Source organism: Perognathus longimembris, chromosome 2 (assembly GCF_023159225.1).
Source record: "Perognathus longimembris pacificus isolate PPM17 chromosome 2, ASM2315922v1, whole genome shotgun sequence".
NCBI classification, from domain to species: domain Eukaryota; kingdom Metazoa; phylum Chordata; class Mammalia; order Rodentia; family Heteromyidae; genus Perognathus; species Perognathus longimembris.
This window is the reverse complement of record NC_063162.1, coordinates 141,723,225-141,749,272: the sequence shown is the minus strand read 5'-3', so window position 1 is coordinate 141,749,272 and position 26,048 is coordinate 141,723,225. Positions and strand designations below refer to the sequence as shown.

At 41.0% G+C, this 26,048-nt stretch overlaps 1 protein-coding gene across 1 annotated transcript in view; it reads left to right on the top strand.

Moving 5' to 3' along the window:
* The window catches only part of Dgki (diacylglycerol kinase iota), a 327,861-nt gene that overhangs the window by 202,338 nt on the left and 99,475 nt on the right, over positions 1-26,048 (top strand). The window lies entirely within an intron of this gene.

Genomic DNA, 26,048 nt, shown 5'->3' with positions numbered 1-26,048 from the left:
TCCCCTTCCTGCCTTTTAATCGTGGTATCTTTCCCACTCCTTCTGTTCGGAAGTCTTTTGAACTCTGGCGAGTCAGATCCATTTTGCCTTCCTGCATGTGTTTTGGACCCATTCTTCTATTCCTAAATACTTGGCATCATTCCCGGCCTCTCTCTCTCTCTCTCTCTCTCTCTCTCTCTCTCTCTCTCTCTCTCTCTTTCTTTCTTTCTTTCTTTCTTTCTTTCTTTCTTTCTTTCTTTCTTCAAAAACTGATTTGAGGTAAGGCAATAACTAAAGAACTTCAGTACATATTTATTATATAGTAATGCCTTACTCCAGTTGAGAGATTTGATTGTCTCTCTGGGCTTGGAAAAGTGTCTGGAGATAGTATGGAATCTGAGTCACCTTTTTGAGTATTTTCTAGGTCACGCCCTTAAACCTAAGGCCACTGCAGGGCTTGCTTTGCCTTGGATTATTCTCTGTCGCAGTGAATGACTCTCAAAGGTGCTCCCCCTGTCTGTGCTCAGGGATGCATGGCCACCGGTTGTACTGAAGGGCTGGCTTCCTCCTAGTGCCTGTAAAACCAAGGGCATGTTGGGCCATGGAGCCAGTGACAATCTGCAGAAGTTCCTAGAATAACCAATGGTGCAGGTGTCATAGCTTCTGTCGCTACTCTGTGATGGCAGGTGTGACGGAATGGGGCCAGAGAGTGCTCTTCTTGTGTTTTAGCTTTGGCATCTGCTTCTACGTCCGAGGCTGGGGTGAGAGGTCCCTCTCTTCCAAAGTCTGGATGCCCTGGAATGTTTACCCTGCTTGTTTCCAGAACTGTGGCTGGGTTTTATAGTTCTTGCTTGAAGTATGTTTTGCAGCTAGTGAAACTCCTAGATCATTCCTGATGCTTTCCATCCGTGCCGCCTTTTTCTTCTAGGTTGAACGTGTAATTGCAGAGTCTATGTTTCACAAAGGTGGATATCGTCTGCTATGTGGTTGATTCCTCAGATTCCTCAAGAAATGTTAGCCACGAACCATTTGGTTTGATAGCAGTCGGTGAAGTAATAGAGGAAAAGCTACTTCTCCAGTTGTGCCATAGCCTATGTGGTTGAGTCATTTGTAGATAGTCTGCTAAGGAGACATAATAAAGCCAAAATTTTGGTATCTATAAGCCAAGAGCACATGGTCTCATGACCTTCTCAGAGATGCAAATGTTTTGCAGTATTTACGTTTTAAACTATTTGTATTAAACGTTTATATTAGCTACATTGTTTAGAATGTATTTGGGCCTTATTTCCACATAAAAACAAATTGTCATAGGAGTTAGTTTGGTTTTTATTTTCATGGCACCTTAGCTATATGATGTCATTTCTTGTACTGGCTGTGCAGGTGTTCTAGGAAGAGTCTCAGCTTAAAACTTCCCACAGGGACAGTGGCTTCCCCATAGCAACCCCAGGTGCTGTGAAAGACTGGTGTAAATGTGAATAATAGGATGGTTTTCACCTTTCAAAAGTTAGTTCACAAATCTTAAAAAAAACCTTATATTTTTATTATTACATATGTTCAACTGATGTTCAACATTACACTGAAAGCTAAGCCTGGTGGCATACATCTATAATCCTAGCTACCAAGAAGGCAGAGGTAAGAGGTTATTGAGTACAGCCTAGACAAACTTAGTGAGAACCTGCTTCAAAATCAAGATACACACAAACGAGCTGGCAGTGTGGCTTGGTGGTAGCAAGCTTATCTAACAAACACCCTGAGCTCAGTCCCCAGAACTGCACAACAAACTAACAGCACCGCACGTAGTTTAAGAAAATCAGTACAAAACGCACATTTTCAAAAGAAAGCAAGAATCTAGTAAGACTTGCCAGGGGAATCTAAATTTCTCATCTTGATTTTATTTACCCTCTACCGTAGCAGTGTTGCTATTTCCCTAAAAATTCCTTGTTTCAAAATCTAACTTCCTTCACTACATTTCCACATGGACTGAAAAGTGGAAGTCATCTTGCCTTTAAAACTTTTTCTTCAATCTTCTGGTACTCCAAGCTTTTCTCTGCTTTGGCCATCAAGTGAAGTTGACTATTCTATCTAAAAAAGAAAGAGATACTTTAAAAGAGATCCTTTTCCCACCTTCCTTTCTTCCTACTTTCCTTCCTTTAGTCCCTTCCTTGTCTTTTTTTTTTTAACTAAACCTGTTTGTTTCATCTTCTTGTCTTCTTCCTTACTAGAGAGGAACAAAGAGAGCTTTAACACGTGTTCAGAATTTTACCTGGAAGATGGTGTGTGAGTGTATGTGTATGTGTGTGTGTGTCTGTGTGTGTGTGTCTGTCTGTCTGTGTGTGTCTGTGTTCCAAATAAGATGAGCTGTTCAATTCGTATTAGTTAGGGTCCTTTGCACTGCGCTCATTTCCACGCCGAGGCTCCATGAACAAGGCGCACCCCCTCCACCTGAGCTCTTGCTCTAGTGTTCCCTGGGCATCTGCATTAGGCGATTGCATCCCAGATCTGTGACTTCAGCCTGGGGTTTTAAACAAACACCATGGTTGACATCTTTACCTTCCTATCTCACAGCAACCTGTCATTCACTCTTGTGCTTGCCTTTCCTCCTCACCGTCAACACGAGCCTATTCCATCCACACTGATGTGGATAGAGCGTCCATCCTCTCATTGACCGTGCCCTGGACCCAGGAGGCAACGCCCCCTCCTCCACGTCTACACATCCAGAAGACTAGCTAGCGCTTTCTTTGGAATGCATCTTTAGTTAACCTCTCAAGTCTTGAAAACTCACGCCCTCTGTGTGGTGCTAGTAAAATAGCTTTTGTTGAAGCCAGGTGCTGGCAGGAACGTCTATGAGGCTCTTATCTCCAATCACCCACCATAAGTACGGAAGTGGAGCTGCGGCGCAAGTGGTAAAATACCAGCCTTGAGTGAAAAGGTTGAGAGATCGAGCCCAGACCTGAGTTCAAGCGCCAGAACCTACGCAGTAAAACAAAACAACAACAAAAAGCTTTGGGTGAGATGTAGTATGAGATATTTTTTTCAGCAGTTATTCCTAAAATAGCCCCATAACTAATTTCCCTGCTGCCCCTCTTGCTCCTGTTACTGCCCTTCCCACCATCTGTCTTTTCCAAGATAGGACGTAGAAAACGGAAAGACTTCACAGGCCTTTTAGATCATGGCCTTCTCCACCCTCATTTCCTACACTCTAGGAAAAACCACCATGGCTGATCAGCCACCTGTCCACGTTGTCCTCACGGCTGGGTTCTTGGATGCTCTAATTACAGAGACCTCTCCCTCCAGTTTCCATCTGCGAACCCTGCTCATCGTGTGGGACTCTGCGAAGCATCTTCTGTGGAGCGCTAGCTCTCACACACCCTTCCTGGTATCTTCACAGTGCTCTCACCACTTATCCAGATAGTGGACTTGCTCATCCACTTGACTCTCCGCTCTGCTTTGGGAGGTCCCAGGGTATTTCTCTTAGGGTTCCCAGTGCCTGTCATTCTTGCAACACAGTTACATGGTCAGTCAGTGAGTCACAAATGGATTGAATTTACAATGCGATCTCTGTTACATTTCTCAGAGAGTGTTAATGAAGTAACAGAAATTTTAAAAAAATTCCATGAATTTAAGAATAATATGTTTGGATCATATTTTATTAGAAGATAAATATTGAATGATTTCAAGAGATGGCTCCCAGAGATAGCCAAGGAGTTTCCATTAGAAATAGTTCAGTTGAATGACAACTCAATCTTCATTATGAAAAAAAAATCTTAGCATCTAATCCCATTTTTATTACAATAGACAAACCAAAAAGTTCCATCACCTCATTGTATATTTACAAGGTCCAGGAGTGTAGCTCATTTTACCAGGACATATGAAGCTACATGATGTATGAAACTCTGGCATCTTTCACCTAAAATTTAATAGAGGAGATTTCTCTAGGTCTGAACTCATAGGAGCACAGCAGTCTGATATATTTAATTGCATTCTCTATGGCAAGGAACCTCTGTAAGAAATCAGAAGCTTAACATTGCTAGATTACAAGTGAGGTTTTCAACATTCTGTTACCCTTCAATTCACTAGCAATTCACACTTGATTGTGAAAGGTGCTGGTTTTTATCCAAACACATGATTTCTAATTTAGGCAACTTAGTATTAGGCAACTGTTGTGAAGCATGATTGGTTGTAGCTGAGTGTCTTTTGAAGGTAACATGGATAGAAGGCTGGAGTTAACTCATGGGTGACCTTATATGAAGATTTATCTACTCAGCAGAGAGAGCTGGGCTCTATAGAACTCCTGCAGGCGCAGATTGTTCAAATGAGAGGACAATGATATCGAGGTGACAGGAGAGATGGAAGTTTAGCTTCTTGAGTTCTATACTTTATTCTTTGTAATAGCTACTGTAGATTCTCTTCATTATTAAAGAAGGAAGGAAAGGGAGGCATGGATGGTTTGGCTTTTGTACTCAGAGTATGAGGGAGTTTCTCATCATGGGGGTGAAAGTGGGCTTTCTTGGTAAGATCTCTGGGGCTCTTACAAAGCCCTTATTGTTGAGCTGAAGGAGGTTTTGTTGAGTCTCTCTTGACAATATCTTGTCTTGGGGTGCTAGGCTTTCTGTAGAATCTGGGACTCATGGAGGCTAGGTGACCAGATGGCACTGAGCCGTGTCAAGCAGTGTCAAGGTGCTTTCTCTGTTGTGTTGCCACTCTCTTCTTTCCTGGGGGTTTGTGAGTGAGGCGCCATGGGCCCCCTGCACTTGCAGCCCGCCTTCCAGCAATGGTCCTGCGCTCCAGTGTGTGGCTTGCCTGGGCCCAGCCCCATCCGTGTGTCCTGTTGGCTTCGTTGCTGTCACCGGCTTTTCCGTGGCTGGCTTGATTTTTATTTTTCCCCTCCGTTTCTTTTCAGTCACTGTTAGTGATGCGCTCATTTAATTTCGGTTTAAACTTTGTGTGTCTCTCTTTCTCTCCCCGGCTTGTTCCTTGTCTGTCCACGCTGTCCTGCTGACTCTGTCTCCGCTGCTCATTCCCTGCTGCCTCTAGCATCCATCAGGTGCAAGCTGCGGACCTGCGGCGCGTGTCTGCTCCGCCCGGTTCCTTCACCATGTGAGTACCACCGTACCGTTCTGTTTTTACGTCGGGTCCCCAACCTCTTCTTCTCCTCAGGGTTGGGCCCCGCGTGGCATCCTTTCTCTCCACAGGCCTGCTGTTCAGATAGAGATGCCAACTGACTACGATGGCCTGCATGTCCTCCGCTTCGATTTGAAATGAACTTGGGGAGCTCTCTTTATGCTCCCCGTGGCCCCATTCTCTAGGAGCTGGCAGTGCTACGTGTTGATGAGACCCTTTAGGGCTCTCAGTTGCATGGGCTGACATAATAATTCTAGGTTCTGCATTGGTGTGGGGGAAGGTTGACAATACCATGAGACGATGCAAGTACATCTAACTCAGGGCTGAGTCGGAGGGAGTGCTTTCAAGCGTTCCATTTGTGGAGGGATGCCTAAATTTTGAGTTCATGTACCTGCATATTTATGCATATTTATGGGCTGAGAATTCACAAATTGTCATCTGGTTCAAAAAATGCATTTTAATACATAGGCATTTATGCTTTAGATACTGTCAGATATTGTATTTTTCCTCATGAAGGCAAACAATTAGTCATTTACTTATTTATTTATCTATGTGTTTATTTATTTATTTGGATGTTACTTGTGGATTTTTTGGTGCTATTTTTCCCCATGGTCTTTCTTTCATATTGCTCCAAGTGTTTGTAATATGTCATAGAGTGAGATTTAAACTCAGGCAACTTGGCTTCAGAATTCATGCTTTCATAATTCATGCGTTTCATTTTATTGTTCCATAGACTCATGGAATGTTATGGCTAGTAAGTATTGTTCCATATACTTATGTTCTCATAGCAATATGAGAGAAATCATGCTATGTAGAATATACTTATCTAACATTTATTATGCTGTTTTATTATCCTTAAGTAATTGTGCATAGGGTTTTCAATTCCATGTGTCAGTTTCTAAGTACAATGCATCTTGATTGATGTCACCGTCTCATCATTCTCCCCAATTTCTCCCAACCCTACCAACAACATGACAGAATATGTACTAAGAGCTCTGCCTCTGAAGACTCGGATTACAGAAATGTTGAATAACTTTCCCAGTGTCACAAGGCTAATAAGTTATAGACTGATACTCAAATTCACGCAACTTGGCTTCAGAATTCACACTTTTAATGATTTATAGTCTACCTTTCATTTATCAGGATCCTATGTACATGTTAAGGCCCTTTTGAATGATTACCACTGCAAAGAATTCTTCACTGCCCACCTCACTGCATAGGAGTGATGCCTTCTCTCTGTGCTTGTCTACTCCAGGGTCACCAGGGGCTTTGCTTTGATATCAGCTTCCCATGGTCTTTAGGAAGAGGAAGGGACTTTGATTTCACCTGCTCACTCTCTGTCTCCCGGGGCCTGCAGGAAAAGGATGGGTATTATTCCTGCCCGCTTAGTCTTTCCCTTGTTGTCTCCCTCATAGCTGCCTTTCACTGGGTACTGGTTCCCTTCTGTTTTTCCCTCACCAAAATGAAATAATATGATCCATTTTCCCCTGTCCATCTTTGAGCAAACACTTGAGTGCTTACTTAAGATACCAGGTACTCTGCTGTAGATTGAAGATACAGAGATCAGAAAGCTAATTTTCTACCCTAGTGAAGTGAACACAGTAGGAATAGGCCTAATTGAGTTGCCTCATTAAAAAACAATGTGGCAAGCATGGAAACAAAGATTCTGGTTCTACATCCATGTAAATGACCATTTGCCCGAGCCTTTATTGTATGTGCTTTTATTTAACTGGTACTTGAAACTCATATGCAGTAATACTGGCTTTTCTGCTAGCACATTCATTTGACTTCCACCTTAACCAGGAAACAGATCATTTCAGCACCCTGACAATTCTATCTTCTAATCTATTCTGTCGTCATTTCTTTCTCAGTGCCCAAACTCTGCCAACCACTGATCGCCATACGGAACCACACAATCTGTGACCCATTTTAGCTGCCTTCTTTCAGTCATCATGACATCGTTGACATTAACCTATGCTGTTGTATGAATGTGTCATTTGTTGATTCTTTTATTGCTTTGCTATAGTTATTCATTATGTGGGTATCCCTCTGGGTTTCTCCACCCACCTGCTACAAGCCATCTGTATCTTCTCTGGCTGTGATTGTGAGTGGGGCTGTTCTAAACACGGATGGTTTTATGTATATAAAACTTTCCTTTTTGTACACAGATGTCCTGTGATTACAGCACTACTGTTTGAAAGGATTATTTTTATTCCACTGCTTTCCTTTTCAACTTGGCAAAAATAAAACTCAATTGGATGCACACACACACAGGTTTCTAGGTTCTGTTTTGTGTTGTGTCCTCTGTGTTGTTGATTCTGATGCCTTCATGTTTTACAATCAAATGAGGCTACTTTCTCAAACTTGTTCTTCATTCTCAAACTTTTCATAGGCATTTGGATTCAGCTTTGTATGCACACTCTTAGAGTCAACTACTTTTTCTGAGAAGTGCTACTAAGATTTTAACTGAAGCTGTATTGAATCTGTAGACCAGGTTGGATAATGTAGACATTTTAGTGTGTTAAAACCTCCAACTCGGCTGGGAGTATGGCCTAGTGGTAGAGTGCTTGCCTCGCATACATGAAGCCCTGGGTTCAATTCCCTCAGCACCACATATACAGAAAAAGCCAGAAGTGGTGCTGTGGCTCAAGTGGTAGAGTGCTCACCTTGAGCAAAAAGAAGCCAGGGACAGTGCTCAGTGCTCAGGCTCAGACAATGCTGAGTTCAGGACTGGCAAAAAACAAACAAACAAAAAAACCTTCTAACTCATGAATGTTTTATGTTTCTCCATTTACTGATTATTTCCCCTGTAATTTAGTAGTTTTTGACAAACAAATTTGCTCATACTTTCTTAGATCTGGACCCAATGATTTCTTTCTTTCTTTTTTTTTTTTTTTTTTTTTGGCCAGTCCTGGGGCTTGGACTCAGGGCCTGAGCACTGTCCCTGGCTTCTTTTTGCTCAAGGCTAGCACTCTGCCACTTGAGCCACAGCGCCACTTCTGGCCATTTTCTGTATATGTGGTGCTGGGGAATCGAACCCAGGGCCTCATGTATATGAGGCAGGCACTCTTGCCACTAGGCCATATCCCCAGCCCGATTTCTTTCTTTCTTGAGGCATACCTGGTTTGACTTTCTCATTGATAGTATAAAATGCATGTGTTGACCTTATAGGCTGCAGTCTTGCTCAGCCCTCTTTTTTGGTTCTAGTTTGGGGTGGCACTCAGAATTTTCTACACAGTAAAGCACATCTGTGAATTGGAGTAGTTCTTTCTTCTGTACATGCCTTGTATTTCTTTCTTGTATTTCCCCAGCTATGATTTCCAGAAGAGGTCGAACAGAGTGGAAAGAATGGCTGTCCTTGCCTCACCTCTGATGTTAGAGAAGGAAACTTTCTCTTTGTTACCATTATGTTGATTGTTATTTGTATGTTTGTCAAAGTATTTATCAGGACATCTGGAAATTATCAGGGCCTTGTTTGTTCTTGAAATGTTTGTTAGAATTTGACAGTAAAACCATGTGGGGTTCACAATTTCTCCTTCCGTACTGACTTAACTACCGATGCCATTCTTAGGAATTTGATCATTAGCCATCTAGCTCACATTGGTTAGGAATGGTGGTTTGTAAAATAGTTGTATAGTGTTGATGAGGAATTTATCCATTTTGCCTCACTGGGTAGCAGAAGTGGTGCTAGTATTTTCTTATCTTTTTTTTTTTTTTTTTTTTGGCCAGTCCTGGGCCTTGGACTCAGGGCCTAAGCACTGTCCCTGGCTTCTTCCCGCTCAAGGCTAGCACTCTGCCACTTGAGCCACAGCGCCGCTTCTGGCCGTTTTCTGTATATGTGGTGCTGGGGAATCGAACCTAGGGCCTCGGGTATACCGAGGCAGGCACTCTTGCCACTAGGCTATATCCCCAGCCCTTTTCTTATCTTTTTAACATCTGTGACTCTTTTTTTTTTGTGACTCTCTTTTTTCCCCCTGATGTTAGCAGTTTTCACATTTGTTAGTCTAGGTAGATATTTATCAATTTTACTGATTTTTTTTAAGACGTGGCTTTTGGATTCAGTGGTTTTTTTCAGTTGTTTTTCTGTTTGTAGTGTAATTGATTTCTGCCTTTTGGTAGCTCTTCCTTTTGCTTGCTTTGAGTTTATTTTGCTTATCTTCCTCCCTCCTCCCCCCACCCTCATTTAGTTCTCTTTTTTTTTTTGTCAGTCCTGGTCCTTGAACTCAGGGCCTGAGCACTGTCCTTGGCTTCTTTTTGCTCAAGACTAGCACTCTTTCACTTGAGCCACAGTGCTACTGCTGGCTTTTTCTATATATGTGGTGGAATCGAACCCAGGGCTTCATGTATAAGAGTCAAGCACTCTTACCACTAGGCCATATTTGCAGCCCCCCAACCCAGTTCTTTAAGGTCAAAGTTGCTCATTTATTTTTGTAGGCAATTGGCTTAGCTGAGATGAGGCCGCAAATTTGAGTACCCTTTGCAGACATGTGGCTACACTGTTTTGATTTTTGATACACTGCTTTGTTTTGATTGCTTTGCTGTGCTGTGGTCTTTTTATCTGCCTGGTGTGTTCACACCATCCACCAGTAGGGGGCTGGGCAGGGTCTACCCTGTAGTTCAGTTCTGAAATTTGGATATTTAGGATTACTTTTCTGTATTTCCAACCTAGAGACATCTGCCCCCACTCTCATTAGTAAACAGCTTTATGTTGTGATTTTTTAGCTTCTTTCTGCCTTTGATCATCTCTAATCATCTCTAATACTTCCTCGCTTTGTTTGGTGGTCCAGGGGCTTGAACTCACGGTTTTGTGTTGGTCAAGTATTCTACAACTTGAACCACATCCCTAGCCCTTGTTGGCTTCAGTTATTTTTCAGATAGGGTCTTGAGTTTTTCCCAGTGCTGGTCTTGGACCATTGTGCTCCCACTTTTCGCTTCTGTGTAGCTGGCATTGTAAGGCATGCACTGTCACATAGGGTCTTACTTGCTGGTTTTCCATTAGACCTTCGATGGGAACCCCACAGGTTTAGTTACTTTCCTCTGTCACATACTCCTCATAACGGTGTTTGTTTCCATTAATAAGCAAGAGATGTGATAGAAAGATAAAGAGAAACAATGGCTGTTGGTTGCACAGGTAGGAAACATCCCTAATTTCTGATGTTAGCAATTTTAGACTTCTGGAAGCCTTTGCCACTATGACCAGCATGGGGAAATGGATCAAGTGCTGAGACATATGAGAAAAAAAAAGAGAGAAGTGAAGGAGGATAGACAGAGATCTCACCAGTGTCTTAGCATTTCAGGGACTTTCTTTTGGTAACTCAGCCCATGAATTCTTCTAGAATTCTCCCTGCTTGCTCTAGACTCGATTCAGGCTGTATGCTGTGGAGTCCAGACCAGGATCTTTCTGAAGAAGGGAGGCGGGGATCTCAGCAGCAGTGGGGTGGCATTTCACAAACTGGTTTCTGTCCCCATTCTGCTACTACTTCCTTTCCAAACTTCTCAGCAAGCTACTTTATAAATTCTACCTGGGTCTTATGGCTTATACCTAGTGGGAGAAAGAATGCCATGGGCTTCCTCGATATACCCAGATCCTGAGCATCTCCATGCTCTTGCAAGCACAGGACCAGAGTCTTGCACCTACTACACTACTCAGCGAGTCTCAGTGCCAAACTCAGCAAAGCAACTCTGCAGCGGCCAGTACACTTCAACTGCCATCAGGGTAGTATGCTACATGTTGTACCCATCTTGTGCAACAGACACAATTTAAGTATAAACAGGGTATATCCCAATGCCAAATTGTATGAGCATGTACACTACCTTAGAGAAGGCAGAGTTCAACCTATATGGGGGGGGAGGGGGAGGAAGGATGTATAAATTGTCCTATTCGGCCTACTTAAATGTATAAATTGTCCTACTTGAATAAGATTCAGGGTTCTAGGAAGAAAGCAAACCAATTTTTACTGCAACAGCAGAGTCCTACTAAAAGCAAAGGAAATGCTTTTAATATGCCAGGTTTTTTTTTTAAGATTCTATTTGGGGTTGAGGTTAAGAATTTAATTGTTCAAAAAGTAAAGATACAGACTGAGGATCTTTAATCTTCATGATCGAAGTGAACAAATTAGCCCCACGTTGTTGAATGGCACACCACAAGCCCAGGAAGTAAACTTATGGATCCTTTTGAAGTGATTGCTGAAACTCTGTAATTCTCTTCTCCAGCTAATTACTCAAAGTTTCTGTTCTAACAAATTTTCTTAAATCTGTGCAATATGTTACAAGAGGTCTGTTTCTTTTATTTGATTTTTGACCCTGTAATTAGAGAATACAACTTGGTATGTATTATGCAGAGTGCTTTTCCTTGTCCTTTCTTCCTTCTGTAAACTTCAGTCTACTGCAACCTAAATCTATCAGGAAGTAAACAGCAACAACAAAGACCCACTGGCAAAGCAGATATTTGCATGACTGTCTTTGTAAGCCTCTGAAGGAGCTGGGATGTCCCCCAGACAAGGTTTGACTCCATGATTAAAGCTCCTTGTGGCAAACACTCAAACCTTTCCCCAGCACAGAGTTTTCAGAAATGTGCTTCATGTTGAGGGGTGTTACAATATCCAGGCTCAGACTTGTAGATTATACAAAATCAGTGCTTTAATCACTGCACTGTGAAGCCCTGTCTGGTTTATAGATTATAAATTTTTAGTAGCAGTTTAGGATTCAAAACCCAGTTTTGAGGATACCAAAAGGGCTAAGCACTCTAGTGTAGTTAGGTTTGTTATTCATGCTTCCCTTACTTTTATTATATTTCTATGTGATGATCTCTCAGATTATAGGGATTTCTTTTTATTTTTCTTCATTTCCATATTGGTTCTAATGAATATACATTACCTTTGTAAAAGTAAAAAAACAAAGATTTTTTTTAAAGAATAGTGAAGAATATGCATGTTCATAGAACTGAAAGAAATATTTGCGTCCTGAACCAGATTGTGAGCATATGAGTTAGTTTTAGACTCTAGAACACAAAAGCGATTTACTCTTAACTTCTAAGTGAAAGAACATGCTAAGTGTTGCCCATCTTTATTCCTTCTCCTCTCTCCCCACACTCTTGTACTTTCCCAACTATCTTGCTAGTGATTTCACCTCCACTGTCCACAGATTCCTGACCACTGGTCAGCTACCATTCTTTGTTTTTCTCTTTTGCCACTCTTCTCTGCTGTTGCCCATAATAAATGCACTGAATGGAAAATTCCAAAGGGAACAGAGTAGTTACTTCTTATTCCTCCCCTGCTAGTTTCCAATCGGAAGCCTAAATTGCAACTTAGTTAATAGTTTCATTTTTGACTGTGGTGCTCTGTGAGTTGTCCCAGCAAGTTCCTGTGTCTTCCTGAGCTCTATCCCACTCAGAGAGGTAGTAGGGACATAAAGAACAAGCAGCTGGAGTGGAGCACAGGTCTCTGATTGGAGTAACTGGAATGGAGCATAGGTCTCTGATTGGAGCAGCAGGATGGAGTACTGGTCTCTGATTGGAGCAGCAGGATGGAGCACAGGTCTCTGATTGGAGCATCCCCTACACCCCCAGGGTAATGTCTTTGTGTGTGTCTGGGCAGCACTGATTTTGCTATCCTTTGGTGTGGCTTTAAAAGATACGTTTTGAAAGCACAGTAGACTCCTGGGATCCCCAACATCTCTGAAGTTCCTTTATGGTTAAATTTCAGGGTGCAATCCCATGAGAATTTGCCCAGGAGGCTCTATGGCACAAAATATGCATGGCTTATTATGGGGCATGACAGAGTTGTCCTTGGTCCTGGTTATTGAGTGGGAGGCTAGATCTTTTTTTTTTTTTTGAGTTGTTTGTTTGTTTATTTTGTTTTTGCCAGTTCTGGAGCTTGAACTCAGGGCCTGATCACTGTCCCTGGCTTCTTTTTGCTCAAGGCTAGCACTCTACCACTTGAGCCACAGCGCCACTCCTAGCCTTTTCCATATATGTGGTGCTGAGGAATCGAACCCAGGGTTTCATGTATATGAGGCAAGCACTCTACCACTAGGCCATATTCCTAGCTCTGGGAGGCTAGATCTTGTCTTGCCTTGGTAAACTTAATGTTTTACTGTGTGCAGAACTCAAGTAAGAGTTACCTACCTGATCCTATGTTTCATTGTGATCAACTTAACACCCCAATAACTGTAGTGAATAGCAATTATAATTTTTATTCCATTGATGAGAGGATTAGACAAGAAGTGGTAAGAGTTTTTGCTTGCTAACATACTGTTTAAATTGACAAAATGTAAAAGTCAAGGCCCTCTACTTCAAAGAAAGCATTTAAGCCATTGAACTGAACCCTCCACATAAATTCTCCGCATTTTCCTGTGTGCAAACCATTTTACATAAATGATTTATATATTCTAATCAACCCTGCTGTGCAAACTTTCCCCCCAAATGTGAATTTGAATATCTTAGAATTCAGTTTTGAGCATTTCAGTATGTGACTCTTCAGCGTTACAGGTTTGAAGTTCAAATGTTATCATAAGGAAAAAAGTTCAGAATGACACCCAGTTAAAAATAAATCGTAGCACAGCTAAAGAATTTGGAATGTCTTTCAGAAGTGTTAGCAGTGGAGTTCTGTCAGAAGCAGCCTTATCAGGAAGGTTGGCACCTGCCCCTCAGTAGGGGGATTATTCTGTGTTCTTCTCATAGCAAAGGTCAGCTGAGAGTCCAACACCTAGCACACTTACATAACGGCACCAAGCATTAAGGACTCGCTCATCATTTGGAATTATTTCTTGTTGCTCTTAGAATTTATTTTTACAGATGAATTATTCATGTCTGAGTAGGTGTGTAGGAACAGGCTTACGACTCAGCACTTTCTGCAGAGTAAAAGGTCACTTCAAAAGTGAAGCAAGCATTTGCAGCTGGCCTTGTTGGTCTTCCTGTGTTGAGGAGAGGCAGTCACTGTCAAGATGAGATTTGAGGCTAAGAGGGCGAACTCAAAGGAGGAGTTTCCTTATAGCATGAGCTCCAGATGTTCTGGAGTGGAGAAAAAGAAAGGAGAAGGATCTATTTTATTTTTTAAAAAAATAAAAATAAGCAAATGAAAACAATCTGACTTTAGAAATTAACTGAGTACAGTCAATAAATACAAAGCCATTTTTTAGATTTCTCTGTTAAGATTTTTGGAAAAAGAAATGGAAGTTAAGAGTCTGTGCATCCAAAACACAGATATCAAGTGGGCAAAGAGTTTTCAGTCAACTTGGAGTAAGCAATTAGATTGTTTTCCTTTTATCATTACATACAAAATTTTGTAAAGACAAATTATAGTATTAAAGTAAAATGAGTGAATTCTTTTCAGTGCCTTAGGACTGAGCTTCAAGTCAGATAGAGATGTGGTCATGATTGGTTTCTGAGCCTCATCTTCTTGGCTCCTAGATGGCTGTCTTCCCCACATCTTTTCATCTAGCCTTCTTTCTGTTCATGTCGTGTGTGTGTGTGTGTGTGTGTGTGTGTGTGTGTGTATGTGTGTGTGTGCACGCGTGCACGCACCAGTAGTACCCTGACTTAAAACTCGGGGCTTAGGTGCTATCCCTTAGGTTTTTTGCTCAAGGCTGGTACTTTACCACTTGAGCCATAGTTCCACTTTGAGGGTTTTTTGTTTGTTTGTTTTATTTTGTTTTTGGTGGTTAATTGGAGATAAAACTCTCAGGGATTTGTCTGCCCAGACTGGTTCCAAACTAAAATCCTCAGATCTTAGCCACTGACACTGGCAGAATTCCCTCTTCTTGTGAGGACAGTAGTCTGGTTGTATTGGGATCATCTTAGTGATTACTTTTAACTTAATTCCCTCACTAAAGACATTTTCCTCAAATACAGTCACATCAGGAAGATGTTTGGGTTAAAACTTTTAACGTACCAGTTTTGGGAGAACACAACTTAGTGCAAAGCAGCATAATACTAAATACATTTGACTGAATTTTAGTTGTGTGTGTGTGTGTGTGTGTGTGTGTGTGTGTGCCTATAGTATTAGTCTTAATAATTTAATTCTTGAAAATGTTTATCTTTAAAGGGTATGGAGTTGAAAGAAATTGCCCTTTACTTATAGTTAGATTTCCAATATTAATTTTATGGAATACAGTAAGGTTGTTGACCTCTTAGCTCAGAATTTATTTTCAGTAAAATAAAGTGGCTCAACAATATGTTCTTAACATTTTTACTTCAAACCTGAAATCCTAAAGCATTATCATAATAAAAGACTACAGAAACACTAACAGTGTATGTGGAAAGGAAAGAGGTAATTTTTCTGGTCCTCATGAATAAAAGATGTCCTTACAAATGGCTACTTTACCCACGAAACAAAATCTTTAGATGTTGTTAATGGATTTACTGAATTTAGAGAAGAAAAAAAATGCAGAATTGACTTTAATACTGTGATAATAACCTATTATTTCCTGATGCAGTGTGGGAAGAACAAATCAACAGCAAAGAAATCTAGATGTTTGTTTTAAGTATTTCAGGAGTGTGTTTATGTTGTGTTACTTGGCTGCAGTGGCAGCGAACTGCGAGGTACATTTCATTTGTGAATTTCAATTTAATTATACCAATTCAATTGAGCTTTCCTCATCTGTCATAACAGTCTGAAACACTTCCATGAAATGAAAAGAGTATATTTTTAAAAGGCATAAAAAGTAAACTCTTGTTGATGCTGCACTTAATTAATCCCTAGAATGCATCACCACATTTCATGTCAGAAAATGAAAATCTGAAAATGAGTTCTGTGCGTTCCAAAGTTATGACTAACACATTTGACTAAAATAGAAATGTTGTTTGGAAGAATTATGAATGGAACAAAAATGCCAAAGCTTTGTGTTATAGAGACTTACAGTTCCCTTCATTTACTCATAATTAATTGCTTGTATCTTCTTGTTCTCAGGAGAGATGAATTTAGATCCTCTAATTGGAATGCAAATGTATCTTTTGGCCTAATGGAGTTTTGTCACACACTCAAAGTTAAACACTTGTGTATTTCCTGGAGGGAACATTACTGACTTACAGACACATTAGGATTTTGCTCTCCTAGTAGATCTGGGATCTACTTTATGTGAGAGGACAGAACTCGATGGAAGCCACACTGAGGGCCAAATCTTGACATACAGAGCGTGGAAAACAAACCACCCCTCTAAAAGCCATGTTTGTTTCTACTCCATTACTACTTTGTGGATTTTGACAAATTGCTTTTGTTTGGTGTTTTTACCTCCCCAAATTCTAATTTCTTGATTCCATTCCTTTTGGCTTAGAGATGAACCAAGAGTTCTAATCTAAAACATACTACTATTTCATGAAGTGCTTATTTGTCAAAAAAAAAAAAATTGCTCCTGTGTTAAACAGAGGTACTCACTCAAGTCTTACTGCTGGACTCATCAGTGCATAGAGGAACTAGAAGGGGGATTAACATGACAACAGCTGTAGGACCAGTTCCATCGTTCTTTCTGACATGCATATAACTGCACCTAGTTTTACCTGTGTGCTACATTCAAAACACTTCTACATTCCTTCCCAGTATTTTGAAAAGAATAATCCATATGCCAATTGAAAGTAAAAACAGGATAATAAAACCATTTGAGAGGGTAACCCAGCTGAAGATTTTTTTTTTTTTTTTTTTTTTTTGGCCAGTCCTGGGCCTTGGACTCAGGGCCTGAGCACTGTCCCTGGCTTCTTCCCGCTCAAGGCTAGCACTCTGCCACTTGAGCCACAGCGCCGCTTCTGGCCGTTTTCTGTATATGTGGTGCTGGGGAATCGAACCTAGGGCCTCGTGTATCCGAGGCAGGCACTCTTGCCACTAGGCTATCTCCCCAGCCCCCCAGCTGAAGATTTTGAGCACTGTAACATTGCATGGTATCTTTATCTTATGGATATTAAAACCCGGAGATGAAGATGTGTACCTCTTTGAACATAGGGTGATTTAAAGTGGTTTTGATGGTTTGAGAGCCCTAATTTCTAAGTATGTCTAATTTGTTCAAGCCAATGGCTCTTCCTTCCATCGGAAGTAATGATAAATGGATTTTCTTCAATACAGAGAAGAAGAACTCTGTGTGCCATTGAAGGCTGCACTGCTAAAAGTCCCTCAGGCTAACATTTTATGATAGAGTCTTTAGTCCTTTTATAATAATAAGGAAGTCCGTATTACATGAATTTGCTCCTTATTCTAGAAGTGACATTCTCAATGTGATAAAAGTCATGGATTGAATCTGTGTGTATACATGCTGGTGCCAGGGCTTGAACTTAGGACTTCACACTCTTAGTCAATGCTTTTGCTCATGGAGTGGTACTCTACCACTTGAGCCACTCTACTAGCTTTGGGTTTTGCTAGTTCATGGGAGATCTCAGGGACTTTTCTACCAAGGCTGGCTTTGAACTGAAATCCTCCATGTCTCAGCCTCCTGGGTAGCTAGGATTACAGACGTGGGCCACCCACACCAGCAAGGCATTGAATTCTTTACTTGCCTCCATGCCCAGTATATCTTTGTGCCAGTACTCTGAATGTGTGGATTTTACTCCAAAAATTCATATTCCCTCTGTCCTAAAATTCCTCGCGTTTTGCTTCCACTTTGTCTTTAATCTACATCTGTCTGACTTTTATACTCTTTGAGCATGGAAAAGTATGTAAAAATTTAAGGGAGGACTTGAAGACATTTTTCTTAAGGTTGAAATCTCTACTTGTCAATTGAGTATATAGAGCAAGGAAGGGTACTCAATTTAATTACAGGTAGGAATACTTTTCCATTTGTATTAAACAGAAGCCAACCAAAGAATCGATTCCATCTGGGACAGCAGCACCACAGAATGATATGTGAACATTAAGATTACTTTAGATGTTGGTTTTATTCCAAGGAGTTGATTTTTCCTTTTGTAAAGTTTTAAAGTTAAAAAAATAATCATCAGTTAGTTATACAAAGGGGTTTCAGTTCAACGTAACAATTTATGAGTACAATGCATCTCCATCAGTGTCACCCTTTCCGTTGTTCTCCTCTGTCCTCTGAACCAAGTCCTGCTGGCTGGTTTCCATCCTGGCCATGGAAACACATCACAGGTCATATGCGATTGGGTGTGGTGAGGGATGTAGGCAATATGGAGAACCATAAAAAAAACCTGCCTCATATTTAATGTATATTGTGGAAGATAGAAGAAAGCCAGAGGTGGGTGCATTGTCTCTGAAGAGCTTATGGTTTACCTAGTAGAAGGAAGTAAATCAACTAGGGTGTCGTGAGATAAAAATTTTCAGAGATAGGAGCCCAGTTAGTCCAGGTATGAGATTGAAGCTCAGTCTGTGGGCGATTTTAGTGGAAGGAACAAAGAAGCAGGGATACTTTGAAAGCTCTTCAGAGGAGATGGAATTGCATGGGAAAGGAAGAAGGTATGACTGGAGCAGGACACTAGTAGCTCACGCCTGTAATCCTATTCACTCAGGAGGCTGAGATTGAAAATGGGCTTCAAAGCCATCCAGGGAAGAAAACCCTTCAGACTCATATCTCTCATTTTCCCCCAGATAATGGGGGATAGTATAGGTGTAGGTGTAGTTCAATGGTAGAGTGCCAGCCTTGAGCAAAAAAAGTAAGGGAGAATCCCTAGGCCCTGAGGTCAAACCCCAGTGGTGGGGGGTGGGAGGGCATGGGAGGGGTGGACAAAGAAGGAACTGTTTATTAGAAGTGTAGTTGAGAAACCAGAAGAGTGTTTTGAACTGAAATCTAAGAGAAAAGTGCTTCTGGGAGCAGAGTTAAAACTGTGGGGTGGAATATTGTCATGGGTGAACCAAGGGGCAGCACTGAACTGTGAATTGAACATGGGAAGTCAAGGAAAAAGAGAAAGCAAAGAGACAGTGCAGTCTAACAGAGAGAATCCTGCGAGGGTCTGAGGCAATAGGTTGGGAGTGGCTCCAAGAGGGAAACTTTCTAGAATGAAGGAGTCAAGTATAGTTGGGGACGGACACACACACACACACACACACACACACACACACACACACACACACACACACGGTCAGTAGTATGTGAAATATCAGTCAGGGTTTTGGCCTGTTTCTTGTTTTTAAAAGCAAAAATGATGAGTTTGTTCTACTTGTCTTGAAACTTGGCAAGTTCACGGAGTAAAGACTCCATTGTTCTTAACCTTTGCTTCCCCTTTATGTGCCTTGAGCATGATACTGAGCAGAACAGAAAGTCTGTTATGACAATGTAGCCCTTCACTTAGTAGCCTCATCATTTATCACACATTCCAAAAGCGTCAGGATTTATTACACATTCCCATAGAAGCATGAAATCATTCATTACAATATGTATGTGAAGATCTCTGGGAAAACCTAAATATTAAGTTTTATTTCAATCCCTGCCATACAAGTTCCTTGACGTATTATTCTTATTGTCTGTTTTTATTCCATTGGCCATCAAGTCAGCACTTTATTTCTTTGACTTGGGCTTAGCTTTTGTACTTTGAATGTGCACACTGATTTGCCATTAGTCTTTGTGACTGATGAGCTCAGTGACTTGAAACCTAATACTCACCAAAGTAGCAGTAGAGAGAGCCCATGGCCCACGCCTCTAATCCTAACTACTCAGGAGGCTGAGAGCTGAGGATCATGGTTCAAAGCCAGCCTGGGCAGGAAAGTCTGTGAGACGTTTATCTCCAATAAACTATTCAGAAAAGCCAGAAGTGGTGCTGTAGCTCAAGTGGTAGAGCATTAATCTTGAACACAAAGAGCCTCATGGACAGCACCCAGGTTCTGAGTTCAAGCCCCAGAGCTGAGAGAGAGAGAGAGAGAGAGAGAGAGAGAGAGAGAGAGAGAGACAGAGACAGAGACAGAGACAGAGACAGAGACAGAGACAGACAGAGACAGACAGAGACAGAGAGATACAGAGAGACAGAGAAAGAGAAAAAACAGTGGAGATAGAGAGCTGACTCTTTAGGGGGAATTTTTATTTGCTTAAGGCAGTTGAGTAGAGACTGTACCACATCCATTCTTTCAATGCTTCCATAATCTTATAGGAAAATCTGGTAGAAGAACTGTGCTGAAAATTAGTAAGCCATAATAACATATTAGCCATCTCAGCAGTTGAGGTCTTAGAAATGAAGAATTTACTGGCTTTCTACCAAGAAAGAATTAACAGCCCCAAAATACCAGGTATCTAGATCATCTGACTACCTATTGCTAAGGTGATTTTGGTTTATTCTTCTTAAGATTCAAAAAGTTGCTGTAAGATTTATTTATATTCCCAAGGCATTCTGTATGCCAGGCAGAAGACAACTGAATTATGAGTGTTCTGTTTGACTTTGACAGGTGTCAAAAACTCATTTTAAATTTCTTTTCAGAAACCTTGATTCCATTTGGTTTTATTGATAATGTATTTCATGTTTTATTTATAATATAGCCTCCTTGGTTATGTATAGATTATTTTTAGTGGCAGCTCAAAAGTATAAATTTCAACAATTGCTAAAAGAAGCCATTGATTAAAATTATACTTAAATAAGACTCAATGTATAGCTGATGTGAAAATGTACTGATGTTTAGGGCTATTTAATTGAAGAACTAGTAGCCCTAAATTAGATTCCTTTCTTTTTGGGTAAGGACATCTAATAGATATAAATCCTTTCTTTTCTCCTTTAGTTTGTGGGAATCCTACTAGAGGCAAATGCAAGGGAATCAGAATCTATCTAGATGGACCCCCTTTTCCAGAGATCAAAGGACAGAAACGGAAAGCCCAGTCATAGTTCCCTCTGGGGCTAACAAGGAAAAGCCACTAGACTGGAGCTCAGAGAAACACCAAGCCCCAGGGCTAGGGAAAAATCTTATAGGAATTTGACTTGCTTTCCCAATAGTTCATAGACATTTCTTGTCAGCAAACATGGGCAAGATGCTATTCTCGGTGGTGGGGTGAATGAGAGTCTTTCCTGATGGGAATTCACACAAGCAATTAGTATTTGAATCATAGTTTGTTCACAATATAAGGGTCAATCCCAGTGGATATTAAAGATTAATTAGAAACATACTTTATGGCATCTACATTACGACTAGGATCTCACATTTGTGTTACCTGGAAGAACTTTAGACGACTTTTTATTGTTATTAAGTCATACCCAGAGGAAGAAAGATTCATTTATGATTCTTTTATGTCTTGAGAAGGAAAACAAACTCTCTCTTTAACAAATGTCTGGCAAAATTATGATTCCTCATAAAAACCAATAAACTTACTTACCGAGTGTTATAATGAGCATGTCTTATACTGTACCATGGATATTAGAAAAGATGTTTACAAAACATAAAACAATTCTGTGACCTTAAGGATCTTTTGCAACATGAAGTATTTGTGAAGTATTTGTATTCTTAATATGTTTAAGTAAAATATCTGGAAAATGCCAGTTATATTCTTATACAGCAGAAAAATGGCTACATGATTCTAAAGCTTATTTCTCTACAGATTCTCAATATGCTAAGGTTTGCTACCTGATAACCTGAACTGCAATTCTAGTTTCAGCTATGGTATTATTATCTAGGATTAATTTTTTTTAAGTTAGGGCTAGCTTAGTGGTAGAACATTTGTATAGTGTATGTCAGGCCTTTGGTTCTATCATCACTATCTTAAAAAAAAGTTGATGTGTAGAAATGAAGGAAACCTTAAGGTTCAGTAATAGTAACAAGGAAAAATGATATTTTTGATGATTTTCTATTTACCAGGAATATAGTTGCTGCCATATTTGCATCTTCTCATTCAGTGCCCAAATTCCTACTGTTCATCCATTGCAGGTCAGAAAATGGTTAAAGAAGATCTTTAGGGTTCACAAGATCAAGTGCAAATTAATTGATAGAGTTTGAATTGGAACTGAGATTTTTTTTTATGATTATACATCTCTACCCACTTTTCTGGATTGTCTGAGTATGAGAGGGTACTGCTCATGCTTTTCAGTGAGAGAAGGAACAAGATGTCAGAATGTGATGCGAGGGAACTGTAGCCGTAAGCCTGTCTCTCCTTCCTCCACAAAGACAGCAGACATTGGCAGGAGATCCAATGGGAGCCTAAGTCTCTCATGAGACTGATAGAGACTCTGCTTAAAAACGTTGATCTAATAGGAGGGTGGGGAGAATGAGAAGATACGGGAGGGGCTTGAGTTGAGTGGATTGAAATTCTACACAGGGACAATTTAAAGGACTCACTGAGAACAGCATCTATGAAAGAAGTGTGTAGCAAGAATGAGGTGTAAACCGAATGGAAGCCAACAATCAGTGGTGAGAGAGGCAGGATGATTCTCCATCTTCCGTCTCCTACTTCAGGACCACAGGTGCCCACTCTGTGGAGAAGAAAAACAATGGTTTCCAGGGTGTGGGAAGCCTTGGAGAGCGACCTCACTCTGGGTGAGATGGGGTGGGGGGTGTTTGGGAATGAAGTCCCTAGCCATGAACTTCTACTCTATGTGAGGAGCTCAAACACAGTGCTGTAGAAGTGAGCGACAAGTTGTTGGGCTGAAACCACAGAAGGAAGTTCACAGATTGCTGAATCCCATCCTTGAGCCTGAGTGGTTCCGTGGAAGTCAGTATGCCAATAGCCTGAGGTAGACACTTGGCTTGGAGGCAAGTTTATTTTCACTCAGGTTGTTAGTCTCTTCTCTGCTCTACTAACTTCTCTGCAAAATGTAATTTTAGAAAACTAATGGTGATGCTATTCCCCAGGCTCTAAAGAATAGCTTTGTCATCATCCACCTTTAGCCAACCATTAATGGGACACTAATATATTTTGACAGAAGGGGACAGGATTGAATTCCTTGCCTTTCATTGAATTTCTTGCCCCCCCCCCCAATAGTTTAGCTGTCTGTGTTTGTGTCATTAGCTGGCTTTGTAAGAGACAAGGTGGGCGAAGACCCAGGGGAATGACAGGCAGGTCACCAGCCTGTCCAGCTCCCCCAGTTCCCTGTCAGCATTGTCATCGGCTGTCCAAGGACGTGTGCTCTCAACTGTCCCCCATATCTGACAGCAGCGGATAACCAGCTGTTGGCAGAGAGAAGTTTTCAGAATAATTACCCTAATGATATTAGCTAATGTCTGTTGGGCATTTACGACGTGTCAGGCACTTTTCCAAAGCAGGTCACATGTCTTGACTGACTGAATTCTTCTCATAAGATCCCTGTGCGGCAGATACCATTATTGTCTGCATTTTACTGGTGAGAAAGCTCGAGCCCTGAGTTTCCTAATTAACCAGCAGCTACAAGAACTCCAAATCCAGTCAATCTGATTTGGGAACCTGAATTCTTTTATTCGGTTTTTAAAGTTAATTTTATCCAGAGAGTATAATCAAGTTGCATATATTTTAATTTTTAAAAGCACATGACTAGACATATTAAAATTGTGAAGTATATTTCTTTCTTGTTGCTAATTTTTATTTGTATTGAATTGATTTATCCATGACTATAACAAAAATTGAAGCTCCTGGAGCAAGAATACTCAATCCCTACTACTTTTTCTTTAACTTCAAAAGATTGTGGAAGGCGATTACATATTAACATACCCATCACTCATCCCTTCAATTATTCCCCCCTATCCTGTCTGTTCCTTCTCCCCAGACTTGTTTCATATTTCCCAGTTCTTTGATCACATGTGTACATTGAGTGTTCTGGCTGTGGTTTTCCTCTGTTCTGCTTTTCAACCATGCTCTGCTGCTTTGCTTCGTTCAGGTTTATACTTCATAGGGGAATTCCATAATGGATCCCATAGTTTGGGGATAGTTTGCGGTAACCTTTGATAGAAAACAAAACACTGGACAGCTTAGTCAGAAAACTCTGGTTTAAGAAAGATGCTAATACTAGTATAGGGTAGCTGGATATGTTGTAGGTCATTGTATTGTATTGTATTTTTTCGGTCATGGGACTTGAACTCAGGGTCTGAGCTCTTTTGCACAAGGCTATCACTCTACTGCTTGCAGTCACAGCCCCAATTCTGCTTTTCTGGTGGTGATGAACTGAAGATAAGAGTCTCACAGACTTTCTTGCCTGAGCTGGCTTTGAACCGCAATACTCAGATCTTAGCCTCCTGAGTAGCTAGGATTACAAGCATGAGGCACTAGCACCTGGCTTGCTGTAGGGTATTTAGAGGGGAGCTGACAGCAAGAGGAAGGCTGATCGGTTAGATGTTAAGTGCTGGTTAGCAAGTCTCCATTTTCCTATTTTGCTTAGCTGATTATCCCAGAGAAGAAGCAAAATAACATGTGAATTAATTAGGGACCTAAAATGTTCAATGTAAAGGACAGGTCCTAGGTCATGTCTCTGGTATGTCCCTGGAAGCCCAGAAGAATGGAGAGAGGCCAGTGCTTTGAGCGGCAGCATTGCATGGGGTGGAGTCAGAGGGCAGCAGTGGGAACCTTGGAGGTAGAAGTGAGCAGACAGGGAGCAAGTATTGTGACTTTGAGAAAGGTGATTCACATGGGGTACCTCAAAGGCAGGAGAGCTCCTGCTGGTGGGGCACGGGGACTGATCAGCATCCTGCTTTGAATCCTCTTTCCCACTTGAAAACCAGTTCTACAATGAGGTCTCTAGTCTCGCAACCCCGACCCATGGGAAAAGACTGGAGTGAAGCTCCGTGCCATGAGCTATTTTGTTGCCTGGAAGAATGTGTGAGTAGAACTCACTTAGTCCTGCATTCGTCTTTCTTCCACAATTTCCCATGGTTCCATTATCCTTCTCATCTGCTACATTTGTAAGAAAATACTTGCTGATTTCAATCTTTGTAAATCACTTGAGTCAACTTGGAAAGTTGGAGATCACAGATGCGCTTATTTTGAATTTAAGTACCTGGTTAGAGCCTTCTGTGTTCATGTTGTTAAATACTAAAAATTGCTCCTGACCACTCACATCTAATATTTATCACTTTTTGTGCCATATTTCTTACCATTTAGCTTAGATTGACATGCTTTAAAAATAACTATACTATTTCTCTAAAAATGAAGATACTCGATGCAAATAAACTCCCAGCTCCTACCACATAGAGATAATCACTTGGAACAGCTTGTCGAACATTTCTCCAGACATTTCCCTTATATATATAGACTCCAAAATTCTCCAATTTACATGAAGGAACTTTTGCCACATAGACATTTCCATGATAGGTTTTTTTCTCTTTATAGTATGTTGTAGCCAGACTTCCCTCTAAATAAATATGCATCGACACATTCATTTGTGATATCTGCCTCATGTTCTTTATTTTATTATGTATTTTTTATTGAATTGTTGTACAAAGAGGTTTAATTCTAGTACTCATGTTATGGGAGCAATGCATTGTGGTCAACATCACCACCCCTCCCTTCCACTGCTTATTGATAAAGAGCAGAGTCTTAGCACCACATAGAGATCATCGGACCCTGCTAAGCGTCCAATTTTCTGACTTTGCCTGTTTAAATTCATGGGACTCTTGGTATTTGTTTGTGGACTAGAGAGTTTCCTCTCCTCAAAGGCACATTGTGTAAACGTGGAAGACAAAACTCATGAGAGGCTGGGAATATGGCCTAGTGGTAGAGCGCTCGCCTCGTATACATGAAGCCCTGGGTTCAATTCCCTAGCACCACATATATAGAAAACGGCCATAAGTGGCGCTGCGGCTCAAGTGGCAGAGTGCTAGCCTTGAGCAAAAAGAAGCCAGGGACAGTGCTCAGGCCCTGAGTCTAAGGCCCAGGACTGGCAAAAACAAAACAAAACAACATCAACAACAAAAAAACTCATGAGAGCGGAGGCTGAATTTCTGCTCCCATATTTGTCAGTCAGTAGCTCCATGACCTTAAAATTATTCTGCCTTTCTGAACCTCAGCTTTCCTGTCTGTGAAATGATGTCATGTATGCATGATACTCACGATCTGCTGAAGTTATAAATGGGAGCTCTCATTCTCTCATCACAATTTATACAAAATAGCTCAATTTTATTCCTCTTCACCTCAACCACAAGCAG